At 45.4% G+C, this 16,201-nt stretch overlaps 1 long non-coding RNA gene across 1 annotated transcript; it reads left to right on the top strand.

Annotated features, from left to right (window-relative positions):
• Positions 1-334: 334 nt before the first annotated feature.
• Positions 335-12,236, top strand: LOC735704 (uncharacterized). The gene is made up of 3 exons (XR_008547076.1): positions 335-2,718; positions 3,620-6,791; positions 9,619-12,236. It is a non-coding gene; the product is annotated as an uncharacterized LOC735704 (long non-coding RNA).
• Positions 12,237-16,201: the final 3,965 nt, after the last annotated feature.

Raw genomic sequence — 16,201 nt, forward strand, 5'->3', positions numbered from 1 at the left:
TGGGAGTCAGGGATGGCCTGGGCTGGTTCAGGGGACTGTAGCTGGAGCCCCTGGCTGGCTGTGTGATTCTGCCCAGTCCCCCGCTCCCTGTCCGGGCCCTCTGTTCTCTCCTTACGGTGGGGAGAGGTCTGAATGAGGCCCCAGCTCACGCACTCCATTATCTTGAGGCTGCTCCCACCCCCAGGCCCGAGGGAGACAGAGGCCTTTTGAGCTGGGGCTGGCAGGCGAGGCTGGAGTCCCAGGGCTACCAGAGCGTTGCGGAGGGAATGCTTTGAAGAGGCCCCGCCCTTCCTGGGGCTGCGGCTCAGCTCCGGCCTCCCTCACCCGGCAGGGATTCCCGTTCTAAGGGACATGTGGTTCGTGCCAGCCAGTTGATGTGGGCGCTTTCTTCTGCCCCTACTCCCGGCTGTCCGCTTCCTCCCCAGCCCCCTCCTGTGAGCTCTGGGAGCTGCAGAATAAGGACACTCCTTGGCCCCAAGCCAGCCCCAGCTTGCTCGGGAGCCTGGGTTTCCCCCTCCGTCCCCATCACCGCGAGGGTCTGTGCATGGGAATCTGCTCCAGAGGCTCCCTCAGGCGCCGCGCCGCGGGGATACGCCTTTCACCGCCCCAGTAATTGGAGCGCTGAGTCGAAGTCCTGATTCCACGGTAGGCGTATGAAGCCCTAACGCTGAAATTCTTTCCTCTAGGTCTTTGGCAGCGGCTGGGGCCAAAGCCCGGGCAAGACCAACGCCTTCGGCACCCGGACTCAGGCTTCGTCCTCTCTGCCCCCGTGCGGCTACAATGACTCGACGTGGCAGGTGGGCAAGCACAGCACGCCCCAACAGACATGCTTTATTTAATATGTACTAAAAATACAGCAGGCCTGTGAAACCCACAGGTGCAATTGCTTAAAATGAGGCTAAGGTAGACGTGTGAATGGTTAATAATGAGTTGATTAAAATATTCAGAAATCATCTACTGGAGACGGGCAAACTGCAAAATGGTAGCATGGGAGCAACTGATGTTCGAGAAAGCCCAGGCTCCGGCAAGCCGTGGATTTGAATTTACACATGCGCACATAATGGGTATGAATAAAACTTTCTTCAAAAAAACCAGATCAAGTCAAGGCAGTTATTTGCTGTGGGCAGGTGCCAAGGCTGGCTGCTTCAGTCCCCACGCGAGTCGCCCCCGAGCCTGCTTCTGCAGCCCAGCCTGGAAAGTGCAAGGCACTTGGAAAGGAGCCACGCCCAACGCCCTGTACCAGCGGCCTCCCAGACACCAACAGCGTCCTCTGCGCCTGCTGCAGCTTGTCCCTTAGTCCTCCCTGGACAGAGGGCGTGAAGTTGGCTGCGCCAACAGCACGCGGCCCGCTCACTTCGGGGCTCATTGTCCTGGACACACAGTCAGGGCTGGACGCCTCCAGCAGCCCCACGCTTCACCCCGAGGTCCGCAAACCTGACAACTTCGGAGGTAGGGATATCTTGACACAGTCTGAAAACAAACCATTTAAAACTTTTTTTCTCAAAAAATTAAAATAATTTTTTTCTGCTTACAAAATCTATAAATTCAGTTCAATATCAATGAAAATCGCAACAGGATGTTGACACTTGAGAAGCTGATTTGAAAGTTCATCTGAAAGAGAAAATATATAGGAATCCTGAAGATGATTTCGAAAACCTCCAAAAAGACCTCAGTAATTCACACAGAAAATCCAGAAACAGATTCATGTTTATGGGGAAATTTAGTATTTGATACAGGAGACCTTTCAAAGCCAAGCTGGAAAGATGGAAGGTCAACAGAGGCTTTGGGGAAAACTCACTATCCATTTTGAAACCAATGTTAGAATCTTCTTACCATTTGCAAGAATAAACTCCAGGTGTATTAAAGAGCTAAACATTTAAAAAATCTATAAAAGTTTTAGAGCCAAATATGGAAGAATATTTTTAAAATCCTATGGTGAAGAAGGCTTTTACTAAGCAGCAAACAAAACCTGGAAACCGTAAAGGAAATGACTGACAGATTTGAATATTGCAAAAACTAAATGAATGCCTCCTTAAACAAATTAAAGGACAAATTCCAGGCAGGGAGAAAATAGTTTACAATAGAAGTAATGTGCCAATGGTTAATATCTGTGTTGCATAAACATGTCTTTCCAATCAATAAGAAAAGAGTAGGAAATGGGTAAGGATTTAACAGGCAATTCACAGAAGACAAAGTAACCGGCCCCTAAATAGGAGCATATCCTCAACTTCACTAGTAATAAAGGAAACGAATTTAAAAGACGATACATTTCTCACGTCTTCTCTCCTTATAGCTGTATTCCACCTTTGACCATACAGCCTGTTTTTATTTATCGTAAGCATAGGTTAATAAATACAGGGCTTACCATGTTAATATCTTCTTTCTATGGATGCGTAACAACTTATTTTATCATTCTGTTTGTGACTGAAATTGAATTTCTTTCTGTAAACCTGAAAATATCTGAGACAAGCCTCGATCAACTTAGAAGTTTACTTTGCCAAGATTAAGGACACGTCTTGGGAGACAGGTCTGTGCCTTTCTCCAAAGATGATTTCGAGGGCTTCAGTATTTAAAGGAAAAAGCCAGCTGGAGGGGACAGAGGGAGGGTATGGTCACATTACTGAATCCAAATGTTGCAAAAGAAAAGGAGCATGTAGGGGAATGGTCAATTATGTGTTCGTCCCATGCTCAGTAACTCGACTCTTCACACAAGATAAGGTGAGTGCAGAGTGGAGATCTTTAACCTTTTATCTGTCTCTATCTGCTTAGGAACAAAGGGAAAGGCAGCTTCTTGCATGACTCCACTTTCAGCTTTTTTTTTTTTTCTTTTGGCGGAGGGAATAGGGGTCCCAAGTTTTTATTTTCCTTTCACATTTCTATTTTGCTTTTCTATGATCTGCTGCTGTAAGCTTCCCTATAGCACATTCCCAGGCTAGAATCTCATAGTGGGGACTGCCAGCTCACAGGGAAAGCACGGGGATGCTTGGATGCAGACAGGCAAGCCCAGCCCCAGGGCTGCACCTGTGGACCCCACCCCAGCCCAGCCCAGTCCCTGGAAGAGGGGGTCTGTCTGTCCCTGATTGGCCCACCAGCACCCTGTGGTTCTTTCAAAGTTATTTCTGACCTATACTACTGTTTGCCCTATTAGGGTGCCCCTTCCTTCCTTCCTTCCTTCCTTCCTTCCTTCCTTCCTTCCTTCCTTCCTTCCTTCCTTCCTCTGTCTCACAAGAATTCCTTTTACAGTTTGTCATTTGCCATTGTATGTGGCTAAATCTGTCAAACTTCCGCACTGTTTTCTAGCATTGTTGCCAGGCTTAGCCTCCATTCCAAGATTACAGAAGAATCCACCTGAATTTTCTCCTAGAACTCTCACAGCTGCAGTACGTTCTGCTTTGGAGAAGGAATGGCCCAATTCCCTTCTGAATCTGGAAGAAAACAGAACTGGGTCACTTTACATATTAGTTGGCAATTTTAAAGTATATACCACTTTTACATTTAATGTAGGCATTTGACGGAGTTACTTCAAAATTTTCATATAAGCCTTGTCAAAATGTCTCATTCTGTACTTTTACCATTTTTTGAATCTTTTTTATCTTTATCCACTTTCATCTTGTTACAGGCCACTGCCTTCAGAGAAGGTGACAGAGGGCCATGTCTGAAACATTCTCCCACAACCAGGAACCCTCAGCAGCTGCTGAAGAGGAAAGGCAGTTAAATGGAAAGACTTCTGAGCAAGTGGAAGAAAAGTCACGTGTGACCTAGGGAGGGGCTCCCACAGGAAGGGGCAATGCCCTTGCCCTGTTCACCTAGCCTCCAGGTGGCTCCCCACTTGAAATTTCAGAGGATGGCAGAAACCTACTTACAAGGAAATGAAAGAGGGCACAGCAACCTTAAGACCAGAGCAGCCCACGATATTTTTTAATGAGGGCAAAAATAGGAGACTTGCAAAAGACCCCTGAAAATAATGCCTGGAAGCTGCGAAACATCAGACTGACACCGCACAAAAGAGGTCCAGCTGAGCAGGAGAAAAGCTTGAGAAGCATCCAGAACAATGTAGGTGGAGAGGCTAAGAAGAAAGAGGAGCCCACATGGAATGAATAACCAAGGTCGGGACAGAGGAAGGTTCGCCAGAACTGGGAGGGCTGAAATTGGACATTGAGATAAGTTAAAGAGTGTTCTTTAAAACTGTCAAGACTTTGGCTGGTCAATAAGTAAACTGCAAACGAGTGTTCCTAAACCACAGCAGCAATGCTCCCTGGAGGAGGGAAGGAGGCCGGGGCTGCCACTCTCCCAGCTGGCTGCGTCCCGGCCTTTGCCATTGATGTGTGCTTTCTCCAGGCTCACAGATGTCCCTGGGCCGGTTGCATCTGTGACCAGGACTCTGCCACCTGCCTGTGGCTGGCTGATCAGCTGGTCACCCAGGAATGTTAGGGATGAACAGAGACCTAGAACTCAGGCTCCATGGATCTGGCAGCACCAGGAGACGAGGTTTCAAATCTCATGGCTGGGCCAGCCAGCCAGGTGCCCTGGAACTGTTGTGATCCCTGCTCCTTGCCGGGCTTAGCCTCCTCTTACTTCAGCCCAGAAGTCCCCGAGTACCCACTCAACAAATGCCATCCCTTTAATTTCTGTGGCCTGCTGCCATCACGACTCGCCTAATTCATTCCCTCCACACCCTAAGTGTCCACAGAAGTGGCTGAAACAGTAAAACCACAGAGGAGCATTCATTCCAGTCCCCAAGGCGAGCCCCCTCCTTTGCACCCTGCTGTTTGGTTGATTTCTTCTTTCTTCACTTCCCAGGATGTGGAGCAGATTCCCTGTGGCATGATTACCTGAGGCCAGGTACAGACTGGCTCCAGGGAAGCACAGGGCTGGGGTCCCAGTTCCCACACCGGGCCATTCATTAACAGGTGGGAAGAGTTCCACCACTTCTGAGGAATTAGCAGGCTCCAGGTGACCCTATGTCACCCCAAATGACTCTCCATTCCCCACAGACTCAGCCACAGGGCCAACAGTTTCTATTGCTATCTTTCCCTCCAGAAAACCCCTGGGCCATCTCGCCTGCCCAGCTCCTGCTCCTCCCCAAGGGAGGGCTACAGTTAAAGAAGGGAAAGTGGCTAATTCACTAAGTAATTAACTTAAGGAGTGTCTATTGAACATCTACTGTGTGCAAGATGCTGTTCTAGATTTGAGATACAAAACAGGGAAAGAGAAGGCCCTGCTCTCACGGATGGGCATTAGAAGAGTGGGGTTGATAAACACGAGGATCAGTGAAGAGCATTCCAGGCAGGAATAAGCACTGCAGAGGAAAGAGGATGAGATGAGAAGGGAGAGCGAGCGAGCAGCAGTGGGGGAGGTGTCCGTGGGGTTGAGTCTGGACGAGGGGAGGGAAGCAGCCAGTGCTTAGCAGGAAGACAGGGCAGGGGTGCAGCTCCCAGAAGGAGACAAAGAGGACCTTTCGAAGGTCTGCAGGTGGCAGGAGGGGCAGAGGAGGCTGGACCCAGGTAAGAAGTCATTGCAGGGGTCCAAGCCAGGAGAGGACAAATCTGATGGAGGTTTAAAAGGCTCAGTTGTCTGCCTGGTGGAGAAGAGACGAAGGGGCAGAGGGGGAAAAAGTGATGGACTAAGGATAGATTTTGGAGGCAGAGCAAACAGGAGAGCATGAAAGAAACAGAGAATCAAAGATGATGTTTAGGCCAGGGGCGGTGGCTCATGCCTCTAGTCCCAGCACTTTCGGAGGCTGAGGTGAGAGGATCGCTTAAGCCCAGGAGTTCAAGACCAGCCTGGGCAACATAGCAAGACTGCATCTCTAAAAAAAAAAAAAAAAAAAAAAAAAATTAGCCAGGTGTGGTGGTGCACACTTGTAGTCTCAGCTACTTGGGAGGCTGAAGTGGGAGAATCGCTTGAGCTGGGTATGTTGAGGGTACAATGAGCCATGATTGTGCCACTGCACTCTAGCAGTGGATGACAGAGTGAGGCCCTGTCTCAAAAAGAAAAGATGATGAGTTATTGGTTTGGGACCATTTTCTGACCTAGGGAAGACAGAGGAGAAGCTGGCTTGTGGGTGGGTGGTATCTGGAGCTCCGTTTTGGCCAGGTTACATTCCAGGCGCCTCCTCGGGGTCTGGGAGGAGCTGTGGAGAACCCAGACATGACTGTAGGGGTGAAGCATTTCTGGCCTGTGTAAGCACACACCTGGTGGCCACAGGGCCTGGGCTGTCTGAGAGAGGTCTGGTTTGAGATGTGTCAACGTCAGACTCTAAATGCCTCTCACCCCAGGGCTCCGGTAGCCCCTTCCGTGCCTGTCCAGAAGACCCTGCAGAAAGTGCTCATGGTGGTGTCATCTCACCTGCAGTATTTGTTCCTAAATCAGCACAAGTCGGATCCTAGCAAGGGCCATGGAATATGCTTAGAGGGTGACACATACACTGCCACTGCCTATTTCTATTCATGAACTCACTTTTGAAAGTGTCCCATTTTGAGATAATTTTAGACTTATAGAAGAGTTGCGAAAGCAGCCTCCCCACCCCCAGCCTCTTCTCATGCCGGCATTCCATGAATCAGAGTGCGATTATGAGAGCTGAGACTCACCTCGCCGTGGTCTCGAGAGCTGGACGGCAGGCAGGCCCCCCCCAGCGCCCTCCTCTGTTCCCAGCTCCCACGTGCATTTGGCTGTCACCTCTCTCTGTCTCCTTTCTGTGTCAGGGCCGGCTTTTTAAGAGGATGGGTCTGTCGCTCTTGGACAGTCTCTCCGCCTAGGTCTGCCTGACGCCTTCTCTGCATTGGACTGAGGTAATGCCTTTTTGGAAATTCCATGGCAATGCCACAGAAGTGATGTGCATTTTCGGTGGGCCAGATCAGTGGGTGTGGGCTGTTAGTGTGCCTTGTGCCTGGTCATGCCAACTTTGATCTCTTGGTTAGGGTGGTGCCTGCCAGGGTTCTCCCCCATCAACTCACTGTTTTTCCTTTGTAACCATTAAATATTCAAAGAGATGCTTTAAGGCTACACAGAGACACTGTTTGTGCTTAGATCTCTGTCTGCTAATTTTACTATCCTCTGGTGATGTTGCCTCAGCTGTGCTCCCTGCAGTCCTCTGGTGCTCATCGTCTTCGTCTCTCATTCGTTCCACATTTATTAATTGCGATTCATCTGTAAGAAAGCAGTTAACTCACTTTTAAACGTCAATAATTAAGCCATACACCAGTTGATAGCCTGTGGGGCAGGAGGAAGAGCAAGGCCTTCAGTCAGTCCAAAGGGTGGCTCGAGTAATTTTTTAACTGAGCACTTTTCTCTGCTTGCAGGCTGACCCTTGGTTGCATTTGGCCTCTCTAACTTTGCCCCATCTCTGCTGCTGAGGTCAGCAGCCCAAGAACGAGCCTTGCACGGGCTTTGGGGGCCCTCTCCAGAGAAAATCGGGTTCCTTCTTTCCCTTCCAAGCATCTCTGCTCCCTTTGCCCTGCCGCTAGGAAGAAACCTCCCTGTCAGAGCCTCTCTACTTCTAAAGCCAAGTCTTTTGCCAGTGGCCCTGCCCCTCCATACACACACACACACACACACACACACACAGATACGTACACATACACACGTGCATGTCCATGCATGCATAGATACACACAAACATGTATATATGTGCATATATACATACTTCTATGGATTCATATATACACATAATACACACATACACATGTGCACATATACATGCACATGCATGCACTTATACGCACATGCATATAGATACACATAGATGCACATGAGCATGCACACACATATATACACACATGCATATACATACATATACACATACATATATGCTCATAAACAACTACATACATATATAAATATATATTCCAATAACAGCTGTCAGATCATTGTTTTTAAAAAGCAAACAATCACAGAAGACACAAACAGCTTAGGCTCTTCTACAGCCTGCTGGTCCTTACAACAACTTTAAGAGCAGATACAGTTACTATCCACTTTGGAAGATGAAGAACCTCCAGCTTCCTTGGCCCAAGCCTACACTTCTAGTGAGGGCAACGCTGGGAACTACATCCAGGCCTTTGCTCAAAGCCTGTCTCTGTACCCCAGTCACCATATGCTGCTCTAAGATTAGTTTCCCGGTTGGTTTGGTCAAAAGGCCCAAACCAACCCAGGATACAAAGTATGGCACTGAGGATACAAAGGCATCCACATTCGTATCCCGAGTGCCATGGCCAGATCAGTGCCTCCTCCCCTCCCCTGGCACCCTCCCCTCCACCCAGAGATGTGATCAGCTTCACATGGCTACCAACAAGTGAGACTGTCTGTCCCTTGACAAAGATGATATGCTTGGCCAAACTTTAGTCAGGCTTCTGAACCTTCCCCTTGACCCATCTGTGCACTTCCTTGCAAAATCCAGATTTAGCAAGAACAAAGCTAAGTCAGTTTGGCAAGAACTCCCTGTCCTTCATGTCTGATCAGATTCTTCACCCACCACCATCCCCCAGGTGATGTTGGTTATGCTGACCTGTCTTCAGCAAGAACACTGTTAGGTTGGATTAGCCAGGGACCCCCTAAACCCTGATGCTTCTTCTTAGTCATTTCCCATCCACTGACCCTAGTCTGGCTCCTGGTTGTAAATTCCGACTTGTCTGTGGTATATTCATAGTTGATGCTGATCTCTCTTCCCCACTGCACAGTCCCATTGCTGTTGTCCCTGTACGTATCACAATGGTCCTGAATAAAGCCTACCTTGCCATGCTTTAACAAGGTATTATTTAAATATTGAATAATATTTTCTTTAACATCCCACAGTGTCACTAATGCTGGGTGTTACTCATTGTTCATGTTTCTCAGCCTCAGGGGGGCTTGAAAAATCTTACTGTTATCTTTAATGTGTGCTAAATTTATATTTGGAGTCTCGCTCTATCGCCCAGGTGGAGTACAGTGGCGTGATCTCTGCTCACTACAAGCTCCACCTCCCGGGTTCACGCCATTCTCCTGCCTCAGCCTCCTGAGTAGCTGGGACTACAGGCGCCCACCACCATGCCCGGCTAATTTTTTGTATTTTTAATAGAGACGGGGTTTCACCGTGTTAGCCAGGATGGTCTTTATCTCCTGACCTCCTGATCCACCCGCCTTGGCCTCCCAAAGTGCTGGAATTACAGGCGTGAGCCACCACGCCAGACCGCAACATACATTCTTAATCTGCCAAGTTATATTTCTTAGCAATTTAGATGCCTTGTCTTTTCAAGAGAGGCCTGCAGCCTAGGGATTAGCACCTAGCATGTCTAGGGCTATGGCCTGAATCTGCAAGTCCAGCCGAGTGAATGTGGGAGTTTGGTTACATTCCCTAAGCTTCTGATTCCTTACCTCCAAAGTGTAGAAAACACAGTAACTACTTCAAAAGTTTGTTCTGAAGGGAATACAAATTAATTCATTAAGGCAGCTTCCATTCTCAAATAGGAAAAGTTGGCAGTTGTTATTGCTCATTATTTTGAGGGGATGTTCATCTCCTTTCTTCTTAGTTTGTAAGAATTATGTATATACTTTAGGGTATTAACTTTGTGATACAAACATTTTTATTTTCTAGTTGATCATTTCTTTAGTAACTTTCTTTTTTTCGTTTGTTTTGTTTTTTAGATGCAGGGTCTTGTTATGTTACCCAAGCTGGACTTGAACTCTGGGCTCAAGCAATCCTCCCACCTCAGCCTCCCAAGTAGCTAGGACAACAGGCACGTGCCACGGCGCCTTAGTAACTTTCTGTGTGGTGATTAATTCTAAACTTAATTTTTAAAATTTTGTTAGTTAAACCTTGAAATGTCTTCTTTTATAGTTTCTAGCTACAGTGTTATACTTGCCCTGTTTTATATTTGCTAAAAGAGTCACCTGTTTTTTTTTCTAGCATCATATTTTAACAGCCTTATTCATCTTTATGCTTAAGTAATGAATCTGGAACTTATTTTGATGTAAGATATCATGCAATGTATCTAACTTTTACTCCAAATGATAAGCCTGTTGACCTAACACTACTTTTTAATTAATTTATTATTGCCCCACTGTTGTAAAATATTGCTTTCTATCATATACTAAATTTCATATAAATTTGAATCCATTTATGGTTTCACAATCCAGTATATTCTTTTTTTATTTCAGTCATTTTTGGGGAACAGGTGGTTTTTGGTTGCATGGATAAGTTCTTTAGTGGTGATTTCTGAGATTTTGGTGAACCCATCACCCAAACAGTGTGCACTGTACCCAGTATGTAGTCTTTTTTCCCTCACCCACCTCTCCCCACACGTCCCCAAAGTCCATCGTATTATTCTTATGCCTTCGCATCCTCATAGCTTAGCTCCCCCTTATAAGTGAGAACATATGATATTTGGTTTTCTATTTCTGAGTTACTTAACTTATTCATTATTCATGGCCTCCAGCTCCATTTAAGTTGCTGCAAAGGCCATTATTTCATTCTGTCTTATGGCTGAATGGTATTCCATGTTTATATACCACATTTTCTTTATCCACTCATTGGTTGATGGGCATTTAGGTTGGTTCCATATTTTTGCAATTCTGAATTGTACTGCTATAAACATGCGTGTGCAAGTGTCTTTTTCATATAATGGCTTCTTTTCCTCTGGGTAGGTACCCAGTAGCAGGATTGCTGGATCAAATTGTAGTTCTACTTTTAGTTCTTTAAGGAATCTCCATACTGTTTTCCGTAGTGGTTGTACTAGTTTACATTCCTACCAGCAGTGTAGAAATGCTCCCTTTTCACCACATCAATGCCAACATCTACTATTTTTTCATTTTTTAATTATGGTCATTTTTGCAGGAGTAAGGTGGTATCTCATTGCGGTTTTGATTTGCATTTTCCTGATAATTAGTGATGTTCAGCATTTTTTCATATGTTTGTTGGTTGTTTGTATATCTTCTTTTGCAAATTTTCTATTCATGTCCTTAGCCCACTTCTTGATGGGATTATTAGGTTTTTTTTTTTTCTGATTTGTTTGATTTCCTTGCAGATTCTGGATATTAGTCCTTTGCTGGATGTATAGATTGTAGAGATTTTCTCCCACTTTGCGGGTTGTCTGTTTACTCTGCTGATTATTATTATTATTATTATTATTAGCAGCTGTGCAGAAGCTTTTTAGCTCCATTATATCTCATTTATTTATTTTGTCCTTGTTGCATTTGCTTTTGTGTTTTTAGTCATAAATTCTTTGCCTAAGCCAATGTCTACAAGAGTTTTTCTGATGTCATCTTCTAGAATCTTTATGGTTTCAGTTCTTAGATTTAAGGCTTTGATCCATCTTGACTTGATTTTTGTATAAGGTGAGATATGAGGATCCAGTTTCATTCTACATGTGGCTTGACAATTGTCCCAGCACCATTTGTTGAACAGGGTGTCCTTTCCTCACTTTATGTTTTTGTATGCATTGTTGAAGATCAGTTGGCTGTAAATATTTGGCTTTATTTCTGGGTTCTCTATTCTGTTCCATTGGTCTATATGCCTATTTTTATACCAGTACCATGCTGTTTTGGTAACTATAGCCTTGTGATATAGTTTGAAGTCAGGTAATGTGATGCCTCCAGATTTGTTCTTTCTGCTTAGTATTGCTTCAGCTATGCAGGCTCTTTTTTGGTTCTATATAAATTTTAGGATTGTTTTTTCTACTTCTGTGAGGAATTATGATGGTATTTTGATGGGAATTGCATTAAATCTGTAGATTGCTTTTGGCATTATAGTCATTTTCACAATATTGATTCTACCCATCCATGACCATGGGATGTATTTCTATTTCTTTGTGTCATCTATGATTTCTTTCAGCAGTGTTTTGTAGTTTTCCTTGTAGAGATCTTTCACTTCCTTGGTTAAGTATATTCCTAAGTATGTATGTATGTATGTATGTATGTATGTATGTATGTATGTGTTTATTTATTTATTTTGCAGCTGTTGTAAAAGGAATTGAGTTCTTGATTTGATTCTCAGCTTGGCTGTTGTTGGCGTATAGCAGTGCTACTGATTTATGTACATTGATTTTGTATCCTGAAAGTTTACTGAATTCATTTATCGTATCTAGGAGCTTTTAGTTAAAATGAACTCATTGGTTAGCCCTAATCTGGTATGACTGCTATACTCATAAAAAGAGGAGATGACTGCCGGGCACGGTGGCTCATGCCTGTAATCCCAGCACTTTGGGAGGCCGAGGAGGGCAGATCACGAGGTCAGGAGATCGAGACCATCCTGGCTAAAACAGTGAAACCCCATCTCTACTAAAAATACAAAAAATTAGCCGGGCATGGTGGCAGGCGCCTGTAGTCCCAGCTACTCAGGAGGCTGAGGCAGGAGAATGGCATGAACCTGGGAGGCGGAGCTTGCAGTGAGCCGAGATCACGCCACTGCACTCCAGCCTGTCAACAGAGCGACACTCCATCTCAAAAAAAAAAAAAAAAAAAAAAAAAAAAAGAGGAGATGACCACCCTGACATGCACAGAGGGATGACCACGCGAGGTCACAGGGAGAAGGCGGCCATCTGCAAGCCAAGGAGAGAGGCCTCAGGAGAAGCCCACCCTGCAGACACCCTGATCTCAGACTTCCAGGCTCCGTGACTGAGAGACGATAGAAGTCTGTTGTTTGAGCCCCCGGTCTTTGCTAGTTTGTCGTGTCAACCCAGGCAAACTCATATGGGGTGTACGTGCCCCCACATGTGGTGACATACCGGTAGCATGGGCCTCAGAAGCTGGCTGCCATGAGGGGAGGCTCCAGGAGCCCCACAGGGGGGTGAATCACCCTGCTGTGTATCAGCAACGGGGGCTCTGGGGACCCGGGGACTTCAGGCTACAATGAGTCAGGTTGTCCCCACCCTGGCCAGGGGACATTAGAGCAGGGTGGTCCCAGTTTCAGGAGTAATTGCTGTGGTGGGCAGGAACGAGGCCATCCGACCCCTGAGCAGCTTCCTTTCCTGGCCTCTGCCCTCCCTTCCCTTGCTGTGGCGTCCTGTGCCTATAACAACTGGACCCCACCACCTCACAGCTCAGGCTGGCCCTCGCAGGCACTTCCATCTGCCCTGTGCAGCGCGTCCTCCCAGCGGAGACAGGTCAGTCCTTGCCTGGGGACTACCGGGTGCCCCCAAGGCAGGCCCAGAGCGTCGGGGGTCTTCCTCCACTGCACGGTAGGTGTGGGCAGTGACAACTGGACAGGCATCCTCCCATGGCTCCCCATCTCCCCTGTGACTCCTTGCTCACAATGTGCGGCTTTCCGGCTTCCCCTTTCCCCGTCCCCATGCTCTGTGGGCTCATCACTTGCAGTCCTCCTGCAACCAGAGCCCCAGGTTCTGAGCTCTGTGCTGCCCTCACCCCTGTGAAAGCCCCACCTGGCTGAATGGCTGCAGCGACTTCCTCCACAGACCCTGAGCAGCGGCAGTGTGGAGGCTAGACCCAGCCTGCTGACCGGGGCAGGATCAATAGATGGATTAGCGGGGCCAGTGGGTCTTTGCTCTTCCAGAATTCCGAGCAGATACAAGTGCACCTGGTAGAGAAAGCACAAGGAACCATCCTCCATCCTTAATGCACGGAGGGTCCGCTGAACGTCAGGCCAGGGCAAGACTTGAGGGCAGGGAAGTGATCCAGGCCACACATCACTGGGTGCGAAAGGAGGACAAAGAGAGGGTCCAGGTGAAGGGGTGAAGGTCGCACACACAAACCTCACAAAGCCTCACGTTATGGACTGGGCTTTGCTGGAACATGGGAAGTTTCACTTCGCCTGCTGTGCCCCGGTTTCCGCATCTGTTTCTTCTGTGGCTAAATCAGTGAGTGCTCTGGACCTCTGCTCTCCACACTTCAGAACTTTTCTTCCTGCCCCATCAAAATGTACCCATGCAGGGTTTCAGTCCTCAGGGCTTTCTGTGTAGCCGCCAGGGCCCATGAGCACCAGGTTTTGACACTGAGAGCAAAGCAGAACATCACGTGTTTCGCTTTCTCGCTAACAAGGAGTGAAGTCCAGGAATTCCAGACCTTGTTTTGCTAATTGTAGAGGCTCTCCAGATTGGACGGCTTCCCAGCTGCCCTCAAATCAGATCTGCTCTTCTGGCTGGCAGACCTAGGAGAGAGCAGAGAGGCAGACATTGAAGAAATAAAACAAGAAAACACACAAGAGCTGCAGAAAAATGAGCTTACAGAGCACTATAGGAATAATAAAACAGGACTCACATGCCGCCACGCACACTCTCTCACCCTCTCTGTTTTCTATTTCACTTATTTCCAGTCTAATCTTTATTACTTCTGCTTTCTTTCTTTTTTCTTTTTCTTTCTTTCTTTCTTTTTTTTTTTTCTGAGACAGAGTTTCCCTGTTGTCGCCCAGGCTAGAGTGCAATGGCGCCTTCTCAGTTCACGGCAACCTCTGCCCCCCGGGTTCAAGCAATTCTCCTGCCTCAGCCTCCCGAGTAGCTGGGATTACAGGCGCCCGCCACCATGCCCGGCTAATTTTTGTTTTTTAGTAGAGACGGGGTTTCACTATGTTGACCAGGCTGGTGTTGAACTCCTGACCTCAGGTGATCTACCGGCCTCAGCCTCCCAAAGTGCTGGGATTACAGGAGTGAGCCACCGTGCCCAGACCTGCTTTATTTAAACGTAATTTGCTTTTTTTTCCCCTAGTTTCTTAAGGTGAAAACTAAGGACATTGATTTGAGATCATTCCTCTTTTCCAATACAAGCATCAGTGCTATAAATTTTCTCTAAGTACTGCTTTAATAACATCTGCAAGTGTTAATATGTCACATTTTGATTTTATTCAGTTCAAAAACCTTTACAATTTTAAAAAATATCTTCCTTTGCCCATGGCTTATTTAAAAGTATGCTACTTACTTCTCAAATACTTGGGGGATTTCCAGGTTATCTTTTAGTTATTGATTTCTAATTTAATTCTGTTATAATATGAAAATAGACTTTATGTGACCTTGGATCCTTTAATATTTATTGGGACAGTTTTATGGCCCAGAATGTAGTCAGTCTTGGTAAATGTTCTTCATGCACTACAAAAGAATATGTATCTACTGTTATTGAATTGAGTGTTCTATAAATGTCCATTAGGGCAAGTTTGTTCATAGTGTTATTTAAGGCTTCTATATTGTGGCTGATTTTCTGTTTATTTCTTTTATCTGTTATCAATTATTGAGGTCAGAGTATTTAAATATTAGATTATGATTGTGGATTTATCTATTTGTCCTTGAAGTTCTATCACTTGCTGGCTAGTGTATTTTGAGGTTCTGTTATTAGGTGCACAAATGTTTTAGATTGTTATTTTTCTTGATGAGTTGGCTCCATTAATAATGGTAATATGAAATTACCTTTTTTATTTCTGGTAATATTCTTTGCTCTGAAATTTACTTTGTCTGATATTGATATATAATAGCTACTACATATTTCTTTTGATGTGTGTTAGCATGGTATATCTTTTCCCATCCTCCTACTTCTTACTTATTTGTGACTTTATTTTTGAAATAGATTTCTTATAGTAGCATACACTTGAGTCTTGCTTTCTTATCTGGAAATCTCTGTCTTTTATCTGGAGTGTCATGACCATTTGCATTGAATGTATTTATTGATATAGCTAGGTTTAAATCTGCCATCTTGCTACTTGTTCTCTATTTGTCCTGTCTATTTATTTTTGTTTAATTGAGCATTTTTTTATTATTTCACTTTATCTCTTTTGTTGGCTTATATCTATAACTGTTATTTTAATGGTTGCTTTAGAATTTTTAGTAAACATCATTTATCACAGGTCACCTTCAAGTGATATTATGCCCCTTCATTTACATTAGCCTTTACATTAGCCAAAATACCTTGTTATTACTTTTGGTCCATCAATTAGCTTTTGGAAAGATTCAGATAATAAGAAAGAAGTATTAACATTTCCCACATAGTTACCATTTTCAGGGCTCTTCATCCTTTTGTATAAACTCATATTTTCATCTAGTATAATTTTCCTTCTGCCTGAAGGACTTCTGGTAGTATTTTTTTGGAGTGGTTCTGTTGGTAATTCTTTCAGCTATTGTTGAAAGTTTCTTTACTTCGCCTTTGTTTTTTGCTGAGTATAGAGTTCTAGGTTAACAATCCTCCCCCACCCTCCACTCCTTCAGCATTTAGATGATATTCCACTGTTTTCTCATTTGTATTGTTTCTAACAAGAAATATGCTGTTATCCTTATCTTTGTCCCTCTGTATGTAA

The sequence above is a fragment of the Pan troglodytes genome, chromosome 2, assembly GCF_028858775.2.
Source record: "Pan troglodytes isolate AG18354 chromosome 2, NHGRI_mPanTro3-v2.0_pri, whole genome shotgun sequence".
Classification (NCBI taxonomy): Eukaryota; Metazoa; Chordata; class Mammalia; order Primates; family Hominidae; genus Pan; species Pan troglodytes.